Genomic DNA, 7495 nt, shown 5'->3' on the forward strand with positions numbered 1-7495 from the left:
ATAGCATGCTCCTCTTCAATTTCTTTACACGTGCAGACAAAGGTAGTGTATCTTTAGTGTATTGAACATATCACCTTTTTAAGAGGATTGTTCTACCATCAGTGTCTACAGGTGCTGGTTTTGATCAACATGGCTTTTTCACACATCTAATTGACTCTAACACAGTGCTGCAACCCCCTCCAATGTTTCTTTTACCATTTCTACATTCTTAAGCACCCGTCTGTTAATTTTAGCAAAGGCAACTGACTGGAAAGTGCTAAAGACATTAGGACTTGAGATTATACCATTATCTTAATTTACACCCATCCTGTTGGCATGAATACTGCAGGAGCCTAGCCAGGGATTTCTCACACTGAAGGACCTAGGAGAGATGACCCAGCATGCTGGAGTAGTTTTTACACTGTGGAAAGCTGTAAAGGGGTTTCAAATTGAACCAGTTTAAACACATACAAATAACATTGCTGAATTGCAATAAAAAACAACAATGCTTGAGTTAAAAGTTGCGTTTTGTGAACTCGTGGAAAAGGAATTAGAAGAAATTTCAGTTGAAGTCACCTGTTGTCACCTGCATATGAACAAGCAAGTTTAATTTCCATAAAGAAAAAGAGTGAACTCTCACACTGTCATGACAGTGATTTAATGGCTAAAATATTACAACAAACAAACTGTTGTAAAAAAACACATTTTTGTAATCCATTAAAGCAGAAAACAATACAACCTTTACTTAAACTTGCTTCGGAGCTGGGGGCGTTAAAAAAAGCTGTTTTTTTTCGTCTTAAATTCTCTGAACCTAGTGTGTTAAAAGCAGATATTTTTCCATTTGTCTTCCAAGGCTGTGCCTCATCTAACTTTCATGTCACACAAAGAAGAGGGGAGTGTGTTATCATTAATGTGGTCAGGGAAATTTATAAGAAAATCCATTGCATCCCAGAGCAGTCCATGGTCATGGTCTTTTATAATTCAATGCCAGTTTGTTCTCAATTAGATTGCTTTGTAAAAACATTGAAAGCGTTTTTTGACTATTTCGTTGTGCCATCTGTGAACGGCTTTCAAAAACATAAGCAATTGTATATTCAACATAAAGCTCAGGTTTTATCACTACCTTTTCTCCCTTTCTCCTATTTATTTCTTTTCAAGAGCGTGAAACGCACTAAAGGCCAAACTCACAGCACCATTTAAATATCATTCAAGAATGAAAATGAATGGAAAAATATTTCGAAAGCAAAAGGAAACAAACTAATTTGACCTCATTTTGATTACCAACAAATACATATGCTTTTCTTTTTTCTTTTTCCCTTTTTGTCAATGATTTATTTTCATTTGTGATTTGTTCACTGTGAGGAGCCTCTCATTATTAAAATTGAATACTGACTGATGTAATAATATAGGTCTTTATGAGGAATATAAACGTGATAAAATAGATGACAGCTTCGAATATCTTTTTAAAATAATGAATGTGTATTTTCGTTTATTCACTACTTATTAAAAATATATTTTCACTTGTTATTTTAAAATAAAGTTATTTATAGTTTCTAGTTATTTTAAATAGCTAATAGTAGGTATATGTGATAAGGTCAGCAGATGGCGCCACTTAATTTAGGTGTTACATCAGGGGTCTGTAGAACCCAGCTACCGAGGAATTTAAACACCCTTTATCTTTACAACAAAGTACTTTTTATTGTAATCATTTTAATAAAACACAATATGCGTAACCCTGATATATGAGAAAGCATACACTAATGCAAAATAAGATCCTGATCCTAATTGGAGGTGAACTGTAACTATGCCCCACAAAAAAGTTGTATTACATATTGTATTGCATGTACAACTGAGTTTAAAGGTTTTACAAACATACCCCATTAAAAACAAATGTAATTAAAATAAGAGAAGTAATATCATTAATTATAGTTCTGTATAGTTCTCACCAATGTATACATATTTCCTGAGGAAAACCACAGTTTTTAAATCCTGTTATAGTATTACATATTTTACCTTGAACACGATGTCAGCAAATACTCCCGACATTGTGAGTTACTGGGAAAAATAAAAAGCCTAGTTTACAGAACCACACAAGAATGTTCATATCCTAAATGCTACCTGTTCTTATGCAGCTGCATTTTGAAGTCTAAGGTCTTCAGGCTGTGAAAGCATTGCTGGTGTGGATTTGTTGTATTTTGTTTAATTTCATTTTAGTCCATATTTTATTTTACGGAGGGGCAGAAGCAAGGAGTCTGACGTGCTGAAACGGAGACGTTGAAAAGGCCACTCCACTGTGGTAGCCGTTTTGTCATGGCTGAATGGGGGAATAGGTGAGCGTGACGTATTGGTGTTTGGTTCAAAGCGAGGACTGCCACTGTCACTGTGCCACAGAACACTGGGCTCCTGCTGGGCGTTTATCACTGTGAAGCACCGCCTTTGTTTGGAGCTTGTTTACCTTGCTTCTCTGAGACTCAATGGAGAACAATGACGGCTAGATAAACAGCTCATTTACTGCTCCCCGTCCTCTCATCCCCATCACGAGAGGGCCAAAAAGGAAGGGCCCAGCTTGCCTCAAAGAGAGGATGAAACCCCAGCATCCTCGCTACAAGTACAGAGTGCTTCCATTCAAAGGCACAGGGCTGTCACATTTTCCTGGGGCCACCTTTCACGTCGATCCAAGTCGACTGATAATGCTACTTGCAGAAGGAACGGTCAGATCCCTGAGATCCCAGGAACTGTCGTTTCATTCTCTGTCAGAACACAGGCTGGACCAGTTTGCATTTTGACCCCTAATCTTCCGTATTTGTGTTCCTTAAAGGTCACCCAAGGTCTGGTGGTTGTATTGTACACATTTGATTCCCATAAAGTTCAGGGAAATTGTTAAGAAGGTACATGGAAGAATAGAAATACTGGAGGGTATGGATTTTATTTTTTTCCCAAAAGGAACAAATGTCCATAACCTAAAATAAAACAGCAGCAAGGTGGCCCAATAATGATGCTCTGTGCTGGAGAGGTGGGGAGGGGGGGGGGGGGGGGTGCTGAGGGGTGGTTTGGGAACAGGCAGGCTAAACCAGCTGCATTGCAAAAACGCCTCCCATTCCCACTCTGACACAAAAGATGAAAGCGTGTCATGCTGGGTGGCAAGGACACCAGGTGACTCCAAAACCTGACGGGTTTAACCAAAGTGTTCTTTAATGCGTAAAACCGCATCAAGCAATATAAAGACCATTAGGATTTTTTTTTCTTTTTCTGCGAGCTCTTTTTTTTTTAATTGCAACCACATAATCTTTGCCTCCGAGTACGAACAATGAAACTGTCTGAGGGTGGCACCAGACCAGCCCTCCATAACAGGGGCAACACATTCAAGGGCTGATTCACACGTATTGGGTTGCACGTGAGAAACTGTGTACATTACGGTAGATTCAGACAGGCTTAAATATTGTCTGACCCTTCTCTGTGTCTACATGGCTAAGGGAATGAGGGAGGAAATACTGGGGGAATGGATATTTCATGGAGATACTAACACTTTGATGGGCACAAAAGATTGAGAACCGTTTCTTTATTGCTTATTTGCTCTCAGTTCACAAAAGGAATCAATTCTTTTTGACTGGACAGAATGCAAGAAATGCATCCAGGGCTAAGTGTCAAATAAACTTGGTCAGATATTTAATACTGAAACCTAGGAAAAAATGTGCATGTGTGTACACTTTAAGGTAAAATAAATCCTTGTTGTGACTCATTAATCATCTCTTATCTTAGTTAACATTAGGATCAACTTTCATACCAGCATTCATACACATCTACTCAGGTTGCTACAATACTGTAATTTTCTTTGATGGGTAGAATTTAATGTAAAGACAAAAAGGTTTTGAGGCAGGTGGTTTCTTTCATTATTTTAGCATAATATCCCAAAACTATACTTTACAGCTCTACGGCAGTCTGTCTGGTATGTTTCTGGAAATATCGACATATGGGCCAGTGAAAAGTGTGCTAAATGAATATAGCAGCTTATCATTAAGATTTAAAGTATTCACAACAAATAAGAACGTAGTGAAAGATCTAATGAATAAAGCATTAAATAACCTTTGAAATTTTCAAAGCCAGTGCCTTGAAAATGTGGGCCCGTGCCTGCTTTTTAGCCATTAGCATGAGAACGGTCATCGTGTTTAACGGCACTGAAAGTATTGACAGGTTTGTTAATCATTTTCTCATTTCTCAGTCTAAAAGGCTCAGGCTGAAGCCAAGGCTTGCCACTCACTGACAGATCCGGATGATGAACGCCCACTACACCCAACACCGCCACAGAAAGATCAATCTATAAGTGAATGAGCTCATCTGGCCCATGCATAATGAAAAAGGAAGCCATTCCAATGGAAAGGTACTACATCAAATCCATGAATAAGAATAAAATGCCTTCAGATTCAAGCAGACTGATCATTCAGCTTATTGATCTTTGGTCCCTGTGACTTACTTTAGTGATTGTAAACCTCACAGAAAACTCTAGATGCACGTTGTCCTTTTACTGATTTGTAATAAACGTAGGAGCAAACTGATCCCAAGTTCATTTAACTTGTACTTTCCATGATGTCTCAAGCCAAGCTATGGTATGAAAGATCTTGTTAGATAATGTTAAAGCTAAATGTATCTTATTTTCTTTCAGACCAAGAGAACGTGCAAACTATAAACATCTGTGAATTACAGTATTTAGGAAATTTTTGATGAATGTTGAGTTGGGATGATATCCTATATGAGACTTCTATGTCCATTTGTTTCATTTGTTCTTTTATTTTTTTTACAATCCAGTTTTGCAAACTTGTTTAAATTAACTAAAAGAAAGCAAATGCTCTTTCCTGGTTCTGTTTTCAATCTAGTTCAACGTAACGGAGGAGTTTGTTCAACACCGCAAGTTGAAATGTTTAGCATGTAAGGATATGGAGCAGGGGGGAAAAAAAGGAAACGTTTCATCGTCTCCTCCACACTCCCACCCTTCGACCCCCACCTCCCCCGCTTCCCTGCCCAGCCAGCCGTCCACCTTTGCCCCACTCGGCCCCTCTGCGCCACCGCTGTCACAGGCCCGTAATTATTCCAGACTTCCAGCTTCCCCTGGAACTAATGTGATAAAATCTAAGAAAAAGACAAGGTGCACAAAGAGAGAGATGTTGCCTCGGGGAGGATGGCAGTCAAAGGTCTAAGCCAAGGCAGCCTGCGAATGGGATGTAATGGGATTTTCTGGGGCTCTCATTGATCTCCTCGCGCTCATTCAGAGCTCCAGTCTTTCAGAGGCGGGTGGCACACTTCGGCCCAGACTCGCCCACCTGCAGTAGGGGCCCCATTGACCCAGATCATCTGGCTGGGTGCTCAAGAAGTCATTACTACAGGTGAAGCACGGTCTGGAAGCACAGAGAGGCGGGTATTGTTAGGGTTAATGTGGGGCAGACAGGAAGGGGGGAGGGATGGATGTTCCTCATGGGGGCATATCTGTATCCGTGTCTGGGCTTCAGTTTTTTTTTCAGGATTTTGTTTTAGTCATAAAGAGACCGGCAGAAAACAAATTAAAGGAAAAACTGGTTGGTGAAAACATATATATTTTTTTCTGTTTTATTTACAAGATGAAATGATCCTCACTTGCTGCTTCGATTAGCTTTCTGCCAAGTTTGTGGCTTGGAAAGAGCAGAATGAAACAACTGCAATCGAATGAAAGATTAAACAAAGGAGCCCGGAGCCGCAGAACATTAAAAACTGACTTAGAGTGGATACAACCTAGATCTGACAATTTAATTGTTTCATGTAAGTGGAGGACAAATGGATGTTTTGTTATGGTTGCAATTTGGTGATGTCATCCAATAAATATTTTAAAATTAAAATAAAAAGGTTTAAGCTTTATGTTGTACAGGATTTTTTTTAATTATTTGTACTAGCCTTATGAATTTTCCATAAGAACATTTTCTTTAAATTAGATTACATTTGGGTGAATTAATTATGTGCAGTAATTTTGTTTTTCCACACAGAAGCAGGAGGAAGAGGATATCCACACCAGGATTGGAAATCCAGTGATCCTGGAGCTCCTATGTCAAATAATTAGTAGGAATATATTTAAACAAAACCCAGAAGAAATTGCTTGGCTTGTCTGAAATTAACTGTTTCTTCCAGTGTCACCCATTTTCTCTTTTTAAAATTGTTTTTAGAGGGGTAACAAACAGAAAATCCCTTAAAGATTGGGATCAACAGCACATGAGTAAAATGTTATACGTGTTCATGTTGGTTGGTATTTTATTGTCAGTCATTTTAGAAATTTAACACAAAAAGATGGCTGGAAAGATTAAAGCCCAATTCAGATGAAAAGTCAAAGGGTCTCAAAGCATTTCTAGTTGAATTCCCTGTGTAGCAGCAGCAGAGGATAACTATTTCTGCAGGAACAGGTTTTAGGGCAGTAGTGCAGGTTCATTCTGTTTCTATTGACTTAAAAAATGTATTTCTTATACCGAAAGGAACACCACAGATATCCTCAACAGACACCTGTGGTGAAGACATTAATGTCTGCCATGTTTGTAAACCACTTTTGCTACATTTCACTGTTGGTGAAGTTCAGCACTGACATTAAAAAATGACACAGACTAGCACACAGTCATCACTGAAGTATGCCAGAGCCCTCCTCAAAACAATCCAGAAGACAGATTCAGTCTTACAGAGGACATCCATGAAAATGTATAAGCAGGTGTCAGAGAAATCTCATTATTGCCAGAACTGGACTTGCACCCTGTTTTAAAATCAGATATGTGTATGTAATTCACATAGTTGGAATATCTAGATAGGTCTTATTAAAAATGACTTTTGAGAGGGGAAGAAAGCAGAAGATTTAAGCTGTTGTAGCTCATGGAGTGCCAGCAGGAGGATTTATTTCCATTCCGAGAGCCCAGCTAATGAGCTACACTGAAAGACCTCTAGGGCTTGAAATGATCTCAGGCACCGCTGACAGTAAAGTCAACAGTGTGAGCTTTTGGAAACGCAGAGGAGCCTGGTCAGGCAATTTCAAGTGGCCGTGCTTTCAGGGCTTTGTTATCCACTCTGGGCTGGCCTCTCTGACCTCCCTGCGTGCTGCTGAGCTTGTGAGGAAATGGAGAGGGCTCTGGTGTTGTTTATTGTGATGGGGAGTGGGTTCAAACGCACAGGACAGACTGTATTCCCAGAGGAATTGTGAGGGTAGGAACATTGCCAAAAGGTGAACAAGAGAAGAAGTTGTAGATCCTTTGAAAGAGTAAAGAGGCAAAAGATCAATGTAGACAGGCGACCCCTCTCGTTGTCTAAGTCTGTCCTACACCGTTCCATTCTCTAAAGCTCTTTGTTCTACTTTTATTTCTAATATAAGGCTGCAGAGTGCTCCTATTTCATCCCCAGGCAAAGTGGCAGAATGCCACAGTTAAGCATGTTAGTGTCCATTTAAACGGTAGAGCAGTATTAAACCAAAATGCAGTCCACAACACAGCAGCATAGATGTCTTTATGGGTTTGAGTGTGGC

This window comes from Atractosteus spatula, chromosome 14 (assembly GCF_055471065.1).
Source record: "Atractosteus spatula isolate fAtrSpa1 chromosome 14, fAtrSpa1.hap1, whole genome shotgun sequence".
NCBI lineage: Eukaryota > Metazoa > Chordata > Actinopteri > Semionotiformes > Lepisosteidae > Atractosteus > Atractosteus spatula.